This window comes from Mustela nivalis, assembly GCF_964662115.1.
Source record: "Mustela nivalis genome assembly, chromosome: 2".
NCBI lineage: Eukaryota > Metazoa > Chordata > Mammalia > Carnivora > Mustelidae > Mustela > Mustela nivalis.
In genome coordinates, this window is record NC_139021.1 from 129,124,204 (window position 1) to 129,143,209 (window position 19,006).

Genomic DNA, 19,006 nt, shown 5'->3' on the forward strand with positions numbered 1-19,006 from the left:
GGGAGAGATTGAGCAGGGATCCCCATGCAGGGCTCAATGTAGGGCTCCCATCCAGGCCCCCAGGATCATGATCTAAGCCAAAGGCAGGATCATGATCTGAGCCAAAGAGATGCTTATCTAACTGAGCCAGCCATGCATCCCACTAAGTAACTTTTTGAAGAAAGTATCCTGGAGAGCCACTGAGAAGACAGTGGACTTTGCATGAGTAAAACTTTTGTACAGTAAGCTATTGATGTGTTAGTGTTCATTATTCAAATAGAGCCTCATCTCTTCTTACTAACACAAAGGTAACTGTGTCAGAATTGGCAGCTCAGAGACTTTGAGGACCCGGGTCTTGGAAGCAAACCTAAAAGTAGGTAGGGGCCAGAATTTGCCAGTGACTTTAATAGTAACACTAACACATTACATATAAAAATTTTCTATATAGAATATTCTATGGCCTGCAAATAGTGAAAGACTGACTTTTTCCTTGCCAATTCGAATGCCTTTTATTTCTTTGTGTGGTCTGATTGCTGAGGCTTGGACTTCCAGTACTACATGAAATGACAGTGGTGAGAGTGGACATTGCTGTCTTGTTCTTGAACTTTGAAGGAAATCTCTGTTTTTCTCCAATGAAGATGATATTAGCTGTGGTTTTTTTTGTATTTGGCCTTTATTACATGGTCGTATGGTCCCTATAACCCTACTTTCTTGAGGGTTTTTATCAAGAATGGATGTTGTACCTTGTGAAATGCCTTTTCTGCCTCTATTAAAAGGATCATACAGTTCTTACCCTTTCTTTTATTAATGTGGTATATTACATTGATTTGTGAATATTGAACCCCCCTTGCACAGGAATAAATCCCACTTGATCATGGTGAATGATTTTTTAATGTACTGTTGGATTGGATTTGATAGAATTTTGTTGAGAATTTTTGCATCTATGTTCATCAGGGATATTGGTCCGTAGTTCTCTTTTATAGTGGAGTCTTTATCTGGTTTTGGTATCTGAGTAATTCTGGCTTCATAGGATGAATTTGGAAGCTTTCCTTCCTTTTTTCTGCTTTTTTGAATAGTTTTAGAAGAATAGGTATTAATTATTCTTTAAATGTCTAGTAGAATTCCCCTATGAAGCCATCTGGCCCTGGACTTTTGTTTATTGGGAGATTTTTGATCACTGACTCAATTTCTTTGCTGGTTATCAGTCTGTTCAAGTTTTCTATTTCCTCCTGTTTCAGTTTTGGTAGTTTATATGTTTCTAGGAATTTATCCATTTCTTCTAGGTTGTCCAACTTGTTGGCATATAGTTTTTCATAACATTCTCTTATAATTGTATTTCTGCATTGTCAGTTATCATTTCTCCTCTCTCATTTGTGAGGTTATTTATTTGAGTCTCTTTTCTTTTTGATAAGTCTGGCTAAGGGTTTATCAATTTTATTAATTTTTCCAAAGAACCAGCTCCTAGTTTCATTCATGTGTTCTCTTGCCTTTTAAGTTTCCATAGCATGTATTTCTGCTCTAGTCTTTATTATTTGCAATCTTCTGGGGCTTTAGCTTCATTTGTTTTTCTTCTTCTAGACCCTTCAGGTATAAGGTTAGATTGTATATTTGAGATCTTTCTTGAGGTAAGTCTGTATTGTTATATGCTTCCTCTTTATGACACTTCTGCTGTATCCCAAAGGCTTTGGACCATTGTGTTTTCATTTTCATTTGTCCCATGTATTTAATGAAACCACTAGTTAGTTCATTATAATTACCCTGTTCCTACACTCATGAATATTTTTTACTGTTGGAGTCTCTGAAAAGAAGAAAACAGGGTGAAAATGACCCAAGAGAGAGTTTATACTAACTCAGATCCAATTTACTCAAATCATATGCCGGTATCCGCACAAGCAGCCAAGTAATCTGAGTTACATAGTTTTCCAATGTAGGGAATGAAGAGTATTAGCATACCAAATCTAAAAGTAATTATAGACATTTTTTTTTCCAGAGAGAAGACCCTTGCAAGGCCCCTAGCAGGATTAAAAGAACAATCTGTGATAATGAGATAAAATAAAGCTAAATAACCCACATAGAAACTAATGTTACGATCTTAGATGTATTACGACTGAACTTTAACCAGTACAGCTAATTATGAGAACAATAACCAGATAAGGTATGAATAAAAACTTTCATCTAAAAACTACATCTTGAACTGTATCTTTATTTTAGACAAGACCTGGCCTGAAATAGTTCTGAAATGACCTTCTTGGAGTTTTGGACAAGTGCCAAATGTCCATACTGGTTCTATGCTACATTAGGCCACTGGCATTTTCTAACAGGACACCTACCAATACTCTACATAGGACACGGATATGAAAATGCCCTATACATATCAAAATATTTAACAGCAACATGCCACTTTGGATGGCATTTTAAATCAGCTTCTTAGGGGTCTTTTGTGGGGAATAACCAAGGGGTGGAGACGTCATTACACTAATCCTGATGAGCCAAACCCAAAATGTACCTCATATGGTCATGAAAACTATTTGTTTTAATTCAAAATTAATTAAATTTGAGTTAGAGCAGAAAGGGAGTGGTCTCATAGCTTTAATTGCAGGCATTCATACAACACAAAGACTGGCATCCCAGTGCTCTGGCCTTGAATTTCTGCCATCAAAACCATTAGTCAATTCAGACACAGAGCTTGAACACTTGACTGCCTACACTCAGCTCCATCTGTTATATGCACTATTGCCAATACTTAGTCCAGTGTGCCAATGACACCATTCATCAATGGTTCTTATGAAGCATGCAGGATGCCCATCTACTTCCACCAAAGCAACATGGTGTCATCTTTCCTGCTGGAAGAATAATCTATCTAAAAGCAACAACATGAATATACTTGCTTATTCCTTTCTTATTTTAAAAAGTAGAATATAGGGGCGCCTGGGTGGCTCAGTGGGTTGCGCCGCTGCCTTCGGCTCGGGTCGTGATCTCAGGATGCTGGGATCGAGTCCCGCATCGGGCTCTCTGCTCAGCGGGGAGCCCGCTTCCCTCTGTCTCTCTCTGCCTGCCCCTCCATCTACTTGTGATTTCTCTCTGTCAAATAAATAAATAAATAAAATCTTTAAAAAGTAGAATATATGACCCATACCACAAGGGACTTGGGGGGGTTGGGCAAAACTAGCATAATAAAATCAGGAAGCACAGAACAAATGGGTCAAACGTGTACTGAGAAAAATAAAACTTTCAAGAGGGGAAAAAATAAAAGATCAAAAGCATTGAAAGATAAGATCCAAATAAGTGGTTTTAGACTACTTTAACTGAAATCTAATTGATTTAGACCATTTGGTCTAATGATGTAAGAGAGAAAATTATCGACCTAAACCAGTGGTTATTAGCACATTGGAAATACCTGGGGAGCTTTTTAAAATCACAAATGTGTAGATGCCAGATAGCCTCCAGAATAATTAAATCAAAATTTCTGAGATGGGGACCAGGCATCAGGATTTTTTTTAAGTGCTCCTGGGGACTCCAATGAACAGCCCTATTTGGGAACTACTGACTTATTAAACAAAAGGAGATATCAGTTTGTGAGCCACTGTTGTTTCTGCTACAACTGATTCACTGTGCTGCAAAAGGGAATAAGTATCCCTAAATTTATATATGAGGAAAGATGATTTAAAAAGGTTGAAAAGTTTGCCTAAGACCACATAGCTCATAGGCAGTAGAGCAGGGGCTCAGAGCCAGGACCCTACACTGACTGACGTTTTGACTAAAAATACACTGACCTCTCTGGGCGAGATCACTGAAGGACCAGCTGAGTGGGGGATGGAAATAAGCCTTTGAGCTGAGGAGAGCTCTGATAATAAATGCTGCTTCATACCCATTAGCACAGTGATTTTCACCATTTAGAAATTTCTTTGAAAAAAAAAAAAAGAAATTTCTTTGAGTTATGCCAATGTATTCAAAATACAGAGTTCCCAAATACAATGCAATGGCTACCATAATAATCAGTGTTGCTATAGCAAACAACTGTGAACCTGTTACATGGAAAACTCTGTTTTAGTTGTTTTGCATGCATGAATGACTTTGACTCTACTATATCTTGCAAGGTAGATATCAAATCCCCATTTAACAATTGATGAAAGCAGGTTTATAAAGCTTAAATGACTTTCCCAAAGTCATATAAGCAGTAAATGGTAGAGAGCCACAATATGAACTGATTGTATGCTTTTTTAATCTTTATACTATGTTCCCCAAAGGAACTAAATATTTTAACATAATTACTCTCAATTGTTAGTAGTTTCATCTTGAAGTAATAAAGACATGAGATAGGTGAACTGAAGACGTAGGTGGTTATGGGAGATTTGGTAGTTTTAAAACACACCCGCCAGTTATGTGATGCTCCTTCCTTCAAGACAGCTTGATTTTCCTCTTTGACAGTAAGGTGGATTTAGTGACTTTCTTCCAATGAATAGAATATGGAAGAAGTGATGGTGTATGAATTCCAAGACTCAGTGATAAAAGGCATCACTCACTGTGGAAAAAGCCAGCTGCCCTAACAAAAGGCCTCCTGCCAAGTGAATGTGAGTGAGTCCTCTTGGAAGCAGGTATCCCAGCCCCTGTCAAGCCTTCACATGACTCTTGCCTTCATCAAGAGCTTGACTGCAACCTCCGGAGAGATCCTGAGCCAGAAATACCCAGCTAAGCTACTCTTCAACTCTTGACCCACATAACTGTGAGATAATAAATGTGTATTATTTTAACCCATTAGGTTTTACAGCTGTTATACAGCAATGGATAACTCATACAGAAAAAAAAAATATGGAAGACAAAGAGTAAAGGTCAAGATTGTGGGGTTCAATAATCTCAAGCACCCAGAAATACCAGGAGGGCACTGGGTAACTGAATAAGGGCATGGGAATGGGTTGGTATAAAGAAAAATCAAGGGGAGCATGTCATAAAGTGTTTACAGTAACCCTTTTTCGAAAGAAAGAAAACAAATACTGGTTTGAGAGTGAATTCATTTTCTGAGATCATTACAGAGTTTGAGAGCACTCCAGATGACCTATTAAAAGGCACCCAAGCACCTAAAGCAATAACTCATCATGCAAAGTCAAGTAGAATGCTTTTTCTATTTTACATAGTTTAATGTATGATGCTATGATGGTCATGATGCTGAGGTCATGATGCTGTGATGTTATTAATGTAGACTGCATTATTCTAAGGCTATTAATAACATATATATCCCTTTACCTATTTACCTTAAGGCAAATGTTATTTATCTTATTACATCTTGATAAGCAACTGTATCTACTACAAAGAGATACAGATGTTTGAGGTTCAATTTTTCAATTTTCCTTGTTCAGATTTTGAGAATGTCCTGATTCTGTACTCAAGACCCCTCTGAATTTCATATACTATGTCCTAGAGAGTCTGTTAGGGACGCACTGGGAGATAATAGGATACACTGATTTTGTTCTTGCCAGTAAATCACCTCCCCAGGTAATTGTTCTTATAATAAAAATGCCAACTGGGTGGCAAGTCTCTGCACCAAGAAACTGTTGTACTTTAGCCCTCTTGTGCATTCAACACAAATTTCAAAATCACAAGAAAGAGGAAAAATAAGATAAACTCCTGCTGAATGAAGGATAGAAGGAGGAAAAGGAAATAATTTGGGGAGATTCTTTGTAATGCACTTCTGGTGTCACAGCTGATGCTATAAAGGGCAGATACTTTGTGTTTCTTTAAGAAAAAATTGATCACACAGGTGACTGATAATCCAATCTCTGTTTGCTCAACTGGAGAATATGACTTTCTTCACTTGATGATCATTGGTAACATTCCTGTTCAAAAATATATAGAATTGTCTATGGCAGGACTTTTCAAAGGTTAACAGAAAGAAGGTTCCCTTATTTTCCTCATGGCTCCTATACTGTCATCCTCTATTCTTCTTTGCCATGAACCAAAGAAGAGAAAGAAGGGGGACAGAAGTGAATTAAAAAGTAGGATTGGAAAGGAGAGGGGGATAGAAATGAATAAAAAAGAAAAAAATGTAAAGCCACAAGTTTTGGAGACAATTGTGTAATAGTCTCCTCATCTCCCTGTAGCTAGGCTCCTTAACTTCCGTTTAGAAGCTCAAAAATATCACTATGAGAAATCCTGTTGTGATTTCATCAAGGATGGAGTCATGAAAGAAGCTCTGGCAAAATGATCTGTGACTAAACATCAAATCTGCCTTATGGTTGTTTAGTTTTGCAGTCAGGTATTTCACCCCATCCCCAAGTTCAGTCACCATCATGATCACACTCCTGATACTTGGACCCTTCTGTTGAATTCTGTGTTTTAGATCCTCAGAAGCAAGGTACTATCTCATTTAGCCTACATGACCATCTCCAGTGACTATCAGTGTCTTCCTCATTACCACCTGTTCATGGATTCTCCATCAAAACATTAAATACCACTTCAGAACCACCTGATTCCCTTTTCTTCTGCCAACACCCTTAACAATCAATAGTCTTAAGAAGTACAAGCAGGTAGTAGCTAGATTTTACTGAAAAGCCAGGATTCATTGTAATGTCTCAGCCTCTTCCACATTGTATTCCATTTCCTTAATTCCAAATCATATCCTGTTTTACACTACTCATTCCACTATTAAACATCAGGTTATATCCTGAGATACAAAAATTTCCTTAGCTAATGTGAAGAAATGAAATTAAGTGCAAGGCTTCCCTTTACCAGGATATAAACAGGGGAAAGCTTTTCTTCTTCAATCCCTCAACCTTCAAATCCTGAAGCAGACTTATCTTAAAAAAAAAAAAAAAAGAAGAAGAAGCTACAGTGTTTTAAAAGGGAGACTGATTAATTTATTCACCAGTCCCAAATAATGTTGAGTTGAAAATAGCAATGACATTTCTAAGGGCTGTATTGCATTTTCTAATACAAGGTGATGGATATCTATGGAGTTTCATCAGACTAGGAGGGCTGTCACAGCCTTGGCTCTATTTTACACACTCTACTGGCTTGCTACTTAACAATTATGCAATATATATTTGTTCATTCTCCATGTAAAAAGATCAAGATTGACACTTAAGAGTTCATCTCTAGGGGGGAAAGAAATCCTTAGAGAGTCAGGAGAATATAATTTAAAACAAACTTCTGTCTAAAAAATAACTGGTGTTTTTATACTCTCTCTTAAGCAATGCCTTCTTCTTTGAATGATTCTTTTTCAAAATCAGTAGCCTACTAACCCCTCAGCTAAAACAAAAGATCCAGCATTAGAGAAGAAGAATGCAAATGAGTTTCCTGATTGCTTTTGATAAACCCTCATGTACTTTTCTTATCCCAATACAAGAGTGGTGATTGCAGAAAAAAAAAAAATTCATATGCCCAAAACTCAACCTCTTCCAATACATCAGGGACCTGAGTTAACGGTCCAACCATGTAAGTTTGAGAAATTGTATTACCTTCTTACTTGTCAGACTCAATATCTTGTCTACAGCTTCTGTTCTCCCCAAATTTTCATAGCTTCAATTCACCAAATTCTTATTTATGAATTCAGTTGGACCTACTTTCTGAACCAACTCTGACTAAGTCTACTACCATGCAAAGAGTCAGAAGAAGAAATCCAAGGAGGAAGACCCAGGAAATTCAATGTATCTCAGGTAGGAAAGTGCTTCACAGGTTTGGGAACAGAAAGGAAGCAATGTGGCTAGAGAGTGATCAAGGTAATAAGAGATGTGTGATAAGAATAAAAATTCTTACATCCTCTGAAATCTGTGAACCCATGGCAAAGGGTATTTTACAGATATCATTAAAGTTACAGATCTTGAGATGGGAAAATTACACTGGGTTACACAGGTAGGGCTAATTTGATCTCTCAATTCCTTAAAAGTGGTTTCAGGTTGTAGTCAAAGAGAGATGTGACTATGGAAGAAAGGTTGGCGAGATCGCAGCCTGAAAAGGATAGATGTCCTGTTGCTGGTTCTGAGATGTAGAGGTCCACGTGCAAAAACTAAAGTGAGGCACCAAGAAACTAAGGCTGCCAGGTGACAGCCAGCAAGGAAATAGAGACATTTAGCCCTACAACTCTGTGAATTTGAATTGTGCATCTTCAGCAACAGAAAAGATCCTTCTTTGGAACCTCAACATGAATACAGTCCTCTTGACACCTTGATCTTAGTCCAGTGAGATCCATGCTGGACTTCTGACTTATGAGAACCCTCAGATAATAAACTTGTTATGTTTTAAGCACTGTGCTTTAAGTATGTGTAGCTTGTAGTAATTTGTTACAGCAACAATATATATCTAATACAAGATGAGGTAACTATGCATGTGCCAAATCATAGCAAACTGTCCAGGCCATCATAGAGTCTGTTTTTCACAAGTAATGAGGGGTCAATGATGAGTTTTAAGAAGGGAATGATTCTGTTAAAAGGTTACTATGGAAAAGATGTCATGCTCCACATCATGTGTCACCAGGGAAATGCAAATTAAAGCAACAATGAGATACCACTACACACCTGTTAGCATGATCAAAATTCAGAACACTGAGAATACTAAATAGTGCTAACGATGTGGAGCAACAGGAATGTCCATTCATTGCTGGAGGGAATGCAAAATAGTATAGACTTCGGAAAACTGTCAGTTTATTACAAAATTAAACATACTCCTTCCATATGATACAATATAGAAATCTCACTCCTTACCTAAAATCATTGAAAACTTACCTCCATGCAAAAACTTCACATCGATTTTATAAATCATTTTATTCATAATTACCTAAACCCAGAAGCAATCAAGATGTTCTTCAGCAGGTAAGTGGATAAACTATTGTGCATCCAGACAATGAAATATGATTTTTTAAAGTAATCTCTATACCCAACAGGGGGCATGAGTTCATAACCCCAAGATCAAGAATCACATGTTCTATTGACTGAGCCAACCAGGTACCCCAGACAATGGAATAGTAATGAGTGCTAAAATGAAAAGAGCTACCAGGCCATGGACAGACAGGGAGGAACCTTGAATGTATATTTTCTAGGATACCACAGCTCAAGTGATCACAGGGCACCAAAAGTCCAGATAAAGGAAAAAGCATTAGACTGGCTATTCAGAGGCCTGAGTTTTAGTACCAATTCTGCCATTGTCCAACATGTAACAGAGTACACATCACTTCATTTCTCTGACTTCTGTTGATTCATATTTTTGTACATTGTATAATAATCATTAAATTAAAATAACAAGACCTAAATGCTAAAAATTAGTAAAACTACAAGATACTTATCTAATAACAGAAATAATTGCAGCTCCTTTACATTTTGTATTTAAAAAACAAGAATGCCTATTTAAGGAAAGGAGATAAAAAAAATCCTTAAGTACAATGGCAACTAAAATGGTAACTCAAGATAAAATTGTTTCTGAGGCACTGATCTTTTAATTACAGACAATGTCAAATGCAATGTGTTCTCTTAGGTTTTGAATCTGTTTCTTGTTTTTCAACAAATTGAAGAAATAAACAGTGATTTTTAAAATAATTATGTAGTGCAATTTTCCTTCAGGAAAACCAATATAGCTTAATTTTCATTAACTGTATTGTAAATCACATTAGTCTTTTGGAAAACATTCAAGGGTACTTTTATTTATAAACCAATAAATGAGAACTATAATGCATTCATATGGTGCCTGGACACTTGCAAGGGGGCTTCTTATTAATTAGAATTCAACAATGATATTTTTAAATATCATTACAATTTTTAAATGATAAAACCCAATATATCATTCAACCCAGAAACAGTGACATCCCGGTTAAACTGCAGCATTCAGGATGCTAATTAGCTAACCATGACTGTATGTATAATGAAGATATTAAGCTTTCTCTAAGAACATTGCAACTTGAAATTCAAATAAGTAATGTTATGGGATAATTGGGAAATATGATTAACTGATTTAAACACTACTGAAAATTCAGCACAATTCTTTTTCAAGAGGCAAGACAAATATATTCTACAGAGAAATACCAAAATCAGAATTAGCACTTAGTCAAGAAAGGAAGTGACTAAGAGTACATGGGTAACCATTTTGAATAAATCACTTTAAAGCTAGTCACAGTGTGAATGAGGATAATTATATGGCTCTCAACTCTGCTCATGTTTTTTTGTTTTTGGTTTTGTTTTTTTTTTCCTCTCTCTCTCTCAATTGCAAGTCCCTTCAGCTGTCATGTTTAGTTGTCTCGTTGAGATGTTACTATACATGGTAACAGATGAATCTGCTCTTCTGTGATTTTTATAAATGATCTTAGCTCACACAGCAAAGCCATTAAGCATAGGTTAGGAAAGGCCTGACCCTTGGGTGCTTGCATGCAGTTTTCAATCTTAGAAAAGCTTCACAAAGCTTTATAGGAAGATTTGAGAAGACATCAGGAAATAATTTGAAATTCCAAAGTATCCAAGATGCCCTGTACCTTTTCATTGCTTGCACTAGCTGTGTGCCTAAACAGGAGAGTAAACTATTTAACACCCAATAAGAAGGTGTATTTTAATAGGAATAGCTACTTTGGGCCCTTTGGGTTCTTTAAGATTGTTCCAAATAATTGCATGTAACCACCCAAACAACAAAGAGATCATGAATAAGAGGAATTTAATAAAATGACTCTGAAGCATGATTTAATGTGCAAATATTCTAGAGGAGAGAGCCAAGAGAATATTGTAGGCAGCAAAATTTTGAAGTAGAAAACTAGGTAAAGAGAATTAGAAACAAGCATTGTGGAGAAATAAAAATCATAATCAATATGCCTGACAGAAATTCATACTGGTAATGGCAAGATAGCTAAAGAGACTTGTACTTACTAGCTGTTAATAAGTGGGATGATGATAAAGGCAAAGAAGAGCAAACCTCTGGGAGAAGATTAGAGGATTAAGTTTACCCCATCCAAGAAAACTAGGGAAGACCTAATACACTAGAATTTAATACAAGATCAATCATTTTAGTACTGAATAAATACTCTACAATTCTTTTTCTGTAAGGCTACATACTAAGTTCTGATTTGTTGTAGATATTGTCTAAAGAATCATAGCCAATCAAAACTAAGTCCAAAAGGACTCTCTCACAGAGGCAGAAATAAAAAACTGGTAGGTTTCTTGCAGTAGGATGCTATCTTACTCATCCTTATAATCTTTGCATCTAACACTATTGGCAAAGCAGATGTATGTATGCATATATGTCTTATGTATAAATAGCATCATCTACATAGTATTTTTGCAAAATAAATTATAACATAAAGTAAAAAGTTATTGAATGTACTTCGATCATTTCTAGAATGAAATATATATGAATAAAGCAAAATTATTAATTAGGTACTCTGTCCATGGATTTACTAGTTGCTGTCCTATTGTTCTCAAAATAATCTGAGAGGCAATTTATATGTGTAGAGATCATTAATAACTTGAACAGTGTTATAAGTAAAGGAGATTGAAAGGAATTCATGACTCAGATACCAGAAACTATATTCTATCCACTTTATCACTCTAAATTAGTGAGATTATCCAGAACCCTGATTTCCTGTGTTTAAGTTATTTCCTATGTCTTCTTTTATGAGTGTTTAGTCTACTTTACAAGTTTTACTTCCTTCACCTTTCCCCTCAAAAACAGATAAATATAACACTATATGTAATTTAAGTTAAAGTTATTTCTACATAGATGGGATTTTTAAAAAGTCATTAAAAAGACAAGAAGGAGCATCTGGGTGGCTCACTCAGGCATGCGACTCTTGGTTTCAGCTCAGGTCATGATCTTGGGGTATTGAGATTGAGCCCTGCATTAGCTCTGCACTCAGTCAGGCGTACACTTTCCACCCTCTATCCCTCCCCTTGCTCATGCCACCTCTCTCTCTCTCTAATAAATAAATAAGTATAAAAAACAAACACAAGAAAAAAACATAAAAACACATAAAACAACCGAAACTTAATATAGTATAAACAAAAGATTTTTATAACCAGAAAGTTACAAAAATAGATAATAAAAATAAAACATTTAAAATGCAGGATCTTACTTAGATAGTAACTGAAAAACTATTTAATTTATCTCCATATTTGTGTGGATTTATATTTTAATTAAGACTATCAAAATTATTCATAGATGGCTTTGATGATATTGAGGTATGTGCCCTCTATCCCTACACTTTGAAGAGTTTTGATCAGGAAGGGATGCTGTACTTTGTCAAATGCTTTTTCAGCATCTATTGAGAGTATCATATGGTTCTTGTTCTTTCTTTTATTAATGTGTTGTATCACATTGACTGATTTGCGGATGTTGAACCAACCTTGCAGCCCTGGAATAAATCCCACTTGGTCGTCGTGAATAATCCTTTTAATGTACTGTTGAATCCTATTGGCTAGTATTTTGTTGAGTATTTTCACATCTGTGTTCATCAAGAATATTGGTCTATAGCTCTCTTTTTTGGTGGGATCCTTGTCTGGTTTTGGGATCAAGGTGATGCTGGCCTCATAAAATGAGTTTGGAAGTTTTCCTTCCATTTCAATTTTTTGGAACAGTTTCAGGAGAATAGGAATTAGTTCTTCTTTAAATGTTTGGTAGAATTCCCCCGGGAAGCCGTCTGGCCCTGGGCTTTTGTTTGTTTGGAGATTTTTAATGACTGTTTCAATCTCCTTACTGGTTATGGGTCTGTTCAGGCTTTCTATTTCTTCCTGGTTCAGTTGTGGTAGTTTATATGATTCTAGGAATGCATCCATTTCTTCCAGATTGTCAAATTTATTGCCGTAGAGTTGCTCATAGTATGTTCTTATAATAGTTTTTCTGATAATATTTTTGTTTGTTTCCATCTCATATTTTAATGCAGATTTTTAAAAGCACAATAATCTCAATAAAGAAAGAAAAGGCATAGGATTCAGCAGTTTCTACTTTTTATATATAATTAAAGCCAATTAACTGTGGCATCAAATTTTTAAAATCGTGTTTCCCTTGAAGCAGGTATTTTCAAATACTACATATATATACAGTAGACTTTTCATTTGCAAGATTAGAAAAATGATCAGTGCCTCACTAAATACTGAAAAAAAGAAGAAGAAGAAGAAGAGGAAATTCACAATAAAATTAGAAGTAGTCCAGGGTTAACAAGATTGTGGAGAAGTAGGAGACCTAATAGATAGTTATCAAACCATTCTGAACACCTACAAAATCAACAGAAGACTGAAGAAAAGAATAGCAGCAATTCTATGAACAGAAAAGCGACCACTTACTGGAAGGTAAGAAATGCAGAGAAGTGAATCCAAGGGGATAGATGAGAAGATAGACCATGGGGTATGGAGGGGAGGGAGCCTCCATCAGCTGGCTACTGGCAAATGATAGAGCAGTGGAATACAAAATTGGAACATTTGGAAATCTGCTCCATGGAGGGACATCATTCCAATGGCTAAATTGGGGATGGAATCCTCACTGGGACAGTTTGCTCTCAGGACCTTCAGGATCACAGAAAGACTTTGGGTGCCTGAAAGTGGCAGAACTCCCAGGTATCTGAGCAGAGAAGCCAGCTGCAAGGGCGGAGCTGAGAAATGGGCTCTCAGCTGAGGGTTACCTTAAGCCGTGATCTTAAGCACAGTTGGGCCACTGCTCTTCAAACAAGGACACCACATGTGGCAGATCTGGGGAATCCCCCCCCCACACACACACACACACCACCAGAAGGAGCAGTGTGAGAGCGCACTGCAGCAATCAGCTGGGTCTGAAAACTCCAAAGAGGGCCATGCACCAGAGACAGAAAGGCTCAGTCACAGGCCAGGTGAGCACGGACCTCAGCTGGAGACCAGGGAGACAGGCATGATTGACTAATTTTCCCTGAGGGCTCACTGAAGACAGGAGCCTGGCACTCTCAGTGCCTCTGGGGCTGCCATTTTCATTCTCTTCCTCCAAGTTGTACAGAAAGTGCTCAGGGAACAAAAGCTACTGAGACGGAACCCAAACCAAGCAGATTACTTAGGCTGGCCCCTAGAAAGGGCGGTGCAATTCCACCTGGGGAAAAGACACTTGAGACTCCCTGCAATAGGATCCTAACCCAGAAAATCAGCAAAAACATCCAGCCAAGGCCAAGTTTACCAATCAATAAGACCCGCAAAACTCCAGCACTAGAAAAATACATGACATAGTATTCATGGATGTTCTTCCATGATTCATTAGTCTTTCCAAGTTAAATTTTTTAATTTTCTTTTTTCTTTTCCTATTTTTAAAAAAATTTTCCTCTTTCCTATTTTAGCCAAGATTCTGTCTCATCAATACTTTTTTAAAAATCTTCCTTAATTTTCATTTTTATAGTCATATTTTATCCCTTCATTATATTTAACCTTATTTTTGTACATATATGTTTTTCTTTCTTTACAATTGTGGGATACAGTTTCTTCTAACAGACCAAAATATACCCTAAATCTAGTGTATGGCTTTGTTCTAGTCTCCCACTTCTTCACATTCTCTCCCTTTTTTTTTTTTTAATGTTTTTCTTTCTTTTATTAACCAACTTCCTATCAATCTCTTCTTTAAAATCTTTTTTAATATTCATCCTCACAGTCATATTCCATCCCTTCATCATATTCACCCCTATTTTTGTATATATATAATTTCTTTTTCTTTAAAATTTTGGGAAGCCATTTCTTCTAACAAAGAAAAATACAACCAAAATCAGTGTGTGGCTCTCTTCTATTCACCAGCCTGATTACGTGTGTGTGTGTGTGTGTGTGTGTGTATTTTTTCCTCCTTTCTTCCCTCACACCCTGGGTTCAGACCTCTTCCGATTTGGTTAGTGTATATTTTTCTGAGGTTATTGTTACCCTTTTAGCATTTTGTCCTTTCCTTCACTTATTCTTCTCTGGACAAAATGACAAAGCAGAAAAAAATAACCTCCCAAAAAAGAATAAGAGGCACTAACTACTGCTAGGGACCTAATCAACAGAGACGTTAGGAAGATGTGGGAACTAGAGCTCAGAATGACGCTTATAAAGACAATAGCTGGCCTTGAGAAAAGCATAGAACATACTAGAGAATTCCTTTTTGGAGAAATAAAAGAACTAAAATCTAACCAAGTTGAAATCAAAAAAGCTTTAATTAGATGCAAAAAAAAAAAATGGAAGCTCCTACTGCTAGGACAAATGAAGCAGAAGAGAGAATTAGTGATATAGAAGACCGAAAGATGGAGAATAAAACAGCTGAGAAAAAGAGAGATAAACAAGTACTAGATCACAAGGGGAGAATTCAAGAGATAAGTGATACCATAAGATGAAAAAAATTAGAATAATTGGGATCCTAGAAAAAGAAGAAAGAGAGAGGGGGCAGAAAGTATATTGGAGCAAATTATAGCAGAAAACTTACCCAATTTGGTGAAGAAAACAGGAGCCAAAATTTAAGAGGCACAGAGAATCCCCCCTCAAAATCAATAAAAATAGGTCCATGTGCCATCATCTGATAGTAAAACATACAAGTCTCAGAGACAAAGAGAAAATACTGCAAGCAGCTTGGGACAAGAGGTCTGTAACTAAAAATTGTAAAAAATGTTAGATTGGCAGCATACCTATCCACAGAGACCTGGCAAACCAGAAAGGACTAGCATGATATATTCGGAGCACTAAACGAGAAAAATATACAGCCAAGAATACTATATCAAGTTAGGCTATCACTGAAAATAGAAGGAGAGATAAAAAGTTAGCAGGACAACAAATGATAAAAGAATTTGCAAACACCAAACCAACCCTATAGGAAATATTGAAAGGGGTCCTCTAAGCAAAAGAGAGAGCCTAATGTGACATAGATCAGAAAGAAACAGAGGGAATACACAGTAACAGTCATCTTCTAGGCAATACAATCGCACTAAATTCATATCTTTCAATAGTTACCCTGAACGTAAATGGGCTAAATGCCCCCAATCAAAAGACACAGGGTATCAGAATGGATAAAAAAAAACCCAAAAAACAAACAAACAAACAAAAAACATCAATATGCTGTCTACAAGAAACTCATTTTAGACCCAAAGACACTTCTAGATTTAAATCGAGTGGGTAGAAAACAATTGACCATGCTAATGGACATCAAAAAAAAGCTGGGGTGGCAATCCTTATATCAAGCAAATTAGATTTTAAGCCAAAGACCACAATAAGAGATGAGGAAAGACACTATATCATACTCAAAGGGTCTGTCCAATAAGAAGATCTAACAATTTTAAATATCTATGCCCCTAACGTGGGAGCAGCCAACTGTATAAACTAATTAATAAAAAAAAAATCAAAAAAACACATCAACAATAATACAATAATAGTTGTGGACTTCAACTACACCCCTCACTGAAATGGACAGATCATCCAAGCAAAAGATCAACAAGGAAATAACCCACTGGTCCAGATGGACATCACACATGTATTCAGAACATTCCATCCTAAAGCAACAGAACACACATTCTTCTCTAGTGCATACGGAACATTCTCTAGAATAGATCACATCCTGGATCACAAATCAGGTCTCAACCAGTACCAAAAGACGAGGATCATTACCTGCATATTTTCAGACCACAATGCTGTGAAGCTAGAATTCAATCACAAGAGGAAAGTTGGAAAGAACCCAAATACATGGAGACTAAAGAGCATCCTACTGAAGAATGAATGGGTCAACCAGGAAATTAAAGAATTGAAAAAAATCATGGAAACAAATGATAATGAAAATACAATGGTTCAAAATCTGTGGGACACAGCAAAGACAGTCCTGAGAGGAAAATATATAGCAATACAAGCCTCTGTGTGTGTGTGTGTGTGTGTGTGTGTGTGTGTGTGTGTGTGTCTGTTTGTGTGTATCATATATTATGCAGCCATCAAAAAAATCTTGGCATTTGCAAAGGCATGGATGGAACTATTATGCTAATCGAAAAAAGTCAATCAGAGAAAGACAATTATCGTATGATCTCACTGATAGGAGGAATTTGAGAAATAAGACAGAGAATCATAGGGGAAGGGAGGGAAAAATGAAACAAAATGAAACCAGAGAGGGAGATAAACCAGAAGAGACTCAATCTCAGGAAGCAAACTGAAGCTTGCTGGATTGAGGCCGGTGCAAGGGATGGGATGGCTGGGTGATAGACAATGGGGAGGGTATATGCTATGGTGAGTGCTGTGAATTGTGTAAGACTGATGAATCACAGACCTGTACCCCCCAAGCAAATAATACATTTTATATTAACTTTTAAAAGGGGAGGGGGGAGAGAAAGGGAAAAACCTCATAGAAAAAAGAGATCAGACTTGTGGGCACCAGAGGCAGATAGTGGGGTAGGGGAAGTTGGAGGAAGGCAGTCAAAAGATCAAAACTTCCAGTTCTAAGTAAGTGCTGGAGATGTGACGTACAACATGTTGACTGTAGCCAACACTGTTGTGTGATATATTAGAAAACTGTTAAGACTGTAAATCCTAAGAGCTGTCATCACAAGGAGAATATTTTTTTTCTTTTTTCTTCTTTTCTTTTATTGTATCTATATGAGATGATGGTGTTGGCTAAACCTATTGTGGTCATTATTTTACAAATACATAAATCAGACTATCATGAAGAATATCATACAGCAATGTAAGTCAACTATTTCTCAGTAAAACTTAAAAACAAACAAAAAAGAAGTAGTCCAATGAGCAGCCATATATCAATGGAACTACACCATCTCTGAGAGCTGTAGAAGGAAAAGCGAAAGGAAAATTTAGGTGAGGGTGACCTGTTTAGAAGCAAGTATGCTAATGCACGGTCAGAACTAGACTCAGCCTTCTTCTTCAGGCTTAGAAGGGTCTAGAATTGAATATGCTATCTTCAGAGTGATAACTGGTTACTTGGGTTCAAAGGCTCCAAAGCTTTATTATGTGAGACAGGAAGCAAGAGTTGAAGCCCCTACTTATTATCAACCAGCCATATCTTCTGCCTCCTCCAAGACTTCAGGTACCTCATCTGTCAAGCACTGGGTATCAACACATCTTCAACCATGTCCTTAAAGAATATTCAAAAAAATTTTGTGAAGTAGATCAAAATAAATTGTCACTAAAATCAAATAAGATTTGTTCATTAAGTGGGGGAAAATGTTAGTGATTAAAAAGTTCTTAATATAAAGCATTCTTTTGTATGTTTTCTTCAACTGTATTAACTCCTTCTGTTTATTTATTTCCTTTTCTGTATTCCAGGAGGGGCAGGCAGTATGATAGAGTCATAAACAGCATGGACCCTGGAGTCAGATTGCCTAGATGTGAATCCAGTCCTGCCCATTCACTATCTACAAGCCCTGGTAAAGTCACTTAATCTCTTTATGCCTTCTTTTCCTCAATAAGAAATGGAAATAGCATAACTGCTTCCTTACCAGGAAGTCCTGAGAATCAATGGAAGCAATACATATAAAGCACTAGGACAGTGCCTACTAAGCACTGTCACAATAACAGACAGCAGGAACAAGTTTAATACAAGATACTTATTTTAAAAACCAAATGTAAATATTACATGTTGCTCCACAAAGAGTCCCATGACTTTTAGGTACTTTTAAAAAGAATGAGGAATAAATACTGCAAGGATATATTATTTTGGAGAAAAGAAGCAAGGTGTTTAAGCATTTATAGTATGCTACGTTTATCAAAGAAAAGAGAAACAGGAATACACATATAGAGATATACCTATACATATTTTAAAAAGAAAGGAAAGATAAACCAAAAACTAATAAAAATGGTGACATTAGGGACTCCTGGGTGACTCAGTCAGTTAAGCAGCTGCCTTTGGCTCAGGTCAAGATCCCAGGGTCCTGGGATGGAGTCCCACATCAGGCTCCCAGCTGGGAGAGGAGCCTGCTTCTCCCTCTGCCTGCTGCTCTCCCTGCTTGTGCTTTCCCTCTTTCTTTCTCTAACATATAAATAAATAAAATCTTAAAAAAAAAAATGGTGACATCCAGGAAAGAGAGACAAGGTAGAGAAGCTTGAGTTTTTCAAATGTGCCTTACTTTGGGGTTTTGACTTTGAAACTACAATAATGTTTTAAATAATCA

At 36.7% G+C, this 19,006-nt stretch overlaps 1 protein-coding gene across 3 annotated transcripts in view; it reads right to left on the reverse strand.

The window, feature by feature from the left end:
• Positions 1 to 19,006, reverse strand: part of CTNNA3 (catenin alpha 3) — a 1,840,263-nt gene that overhangs the window by 988,187 nt on the left and 833,070 nt on the right. The gene's annotated exons all lie outside the window — the stretch shown is intronic.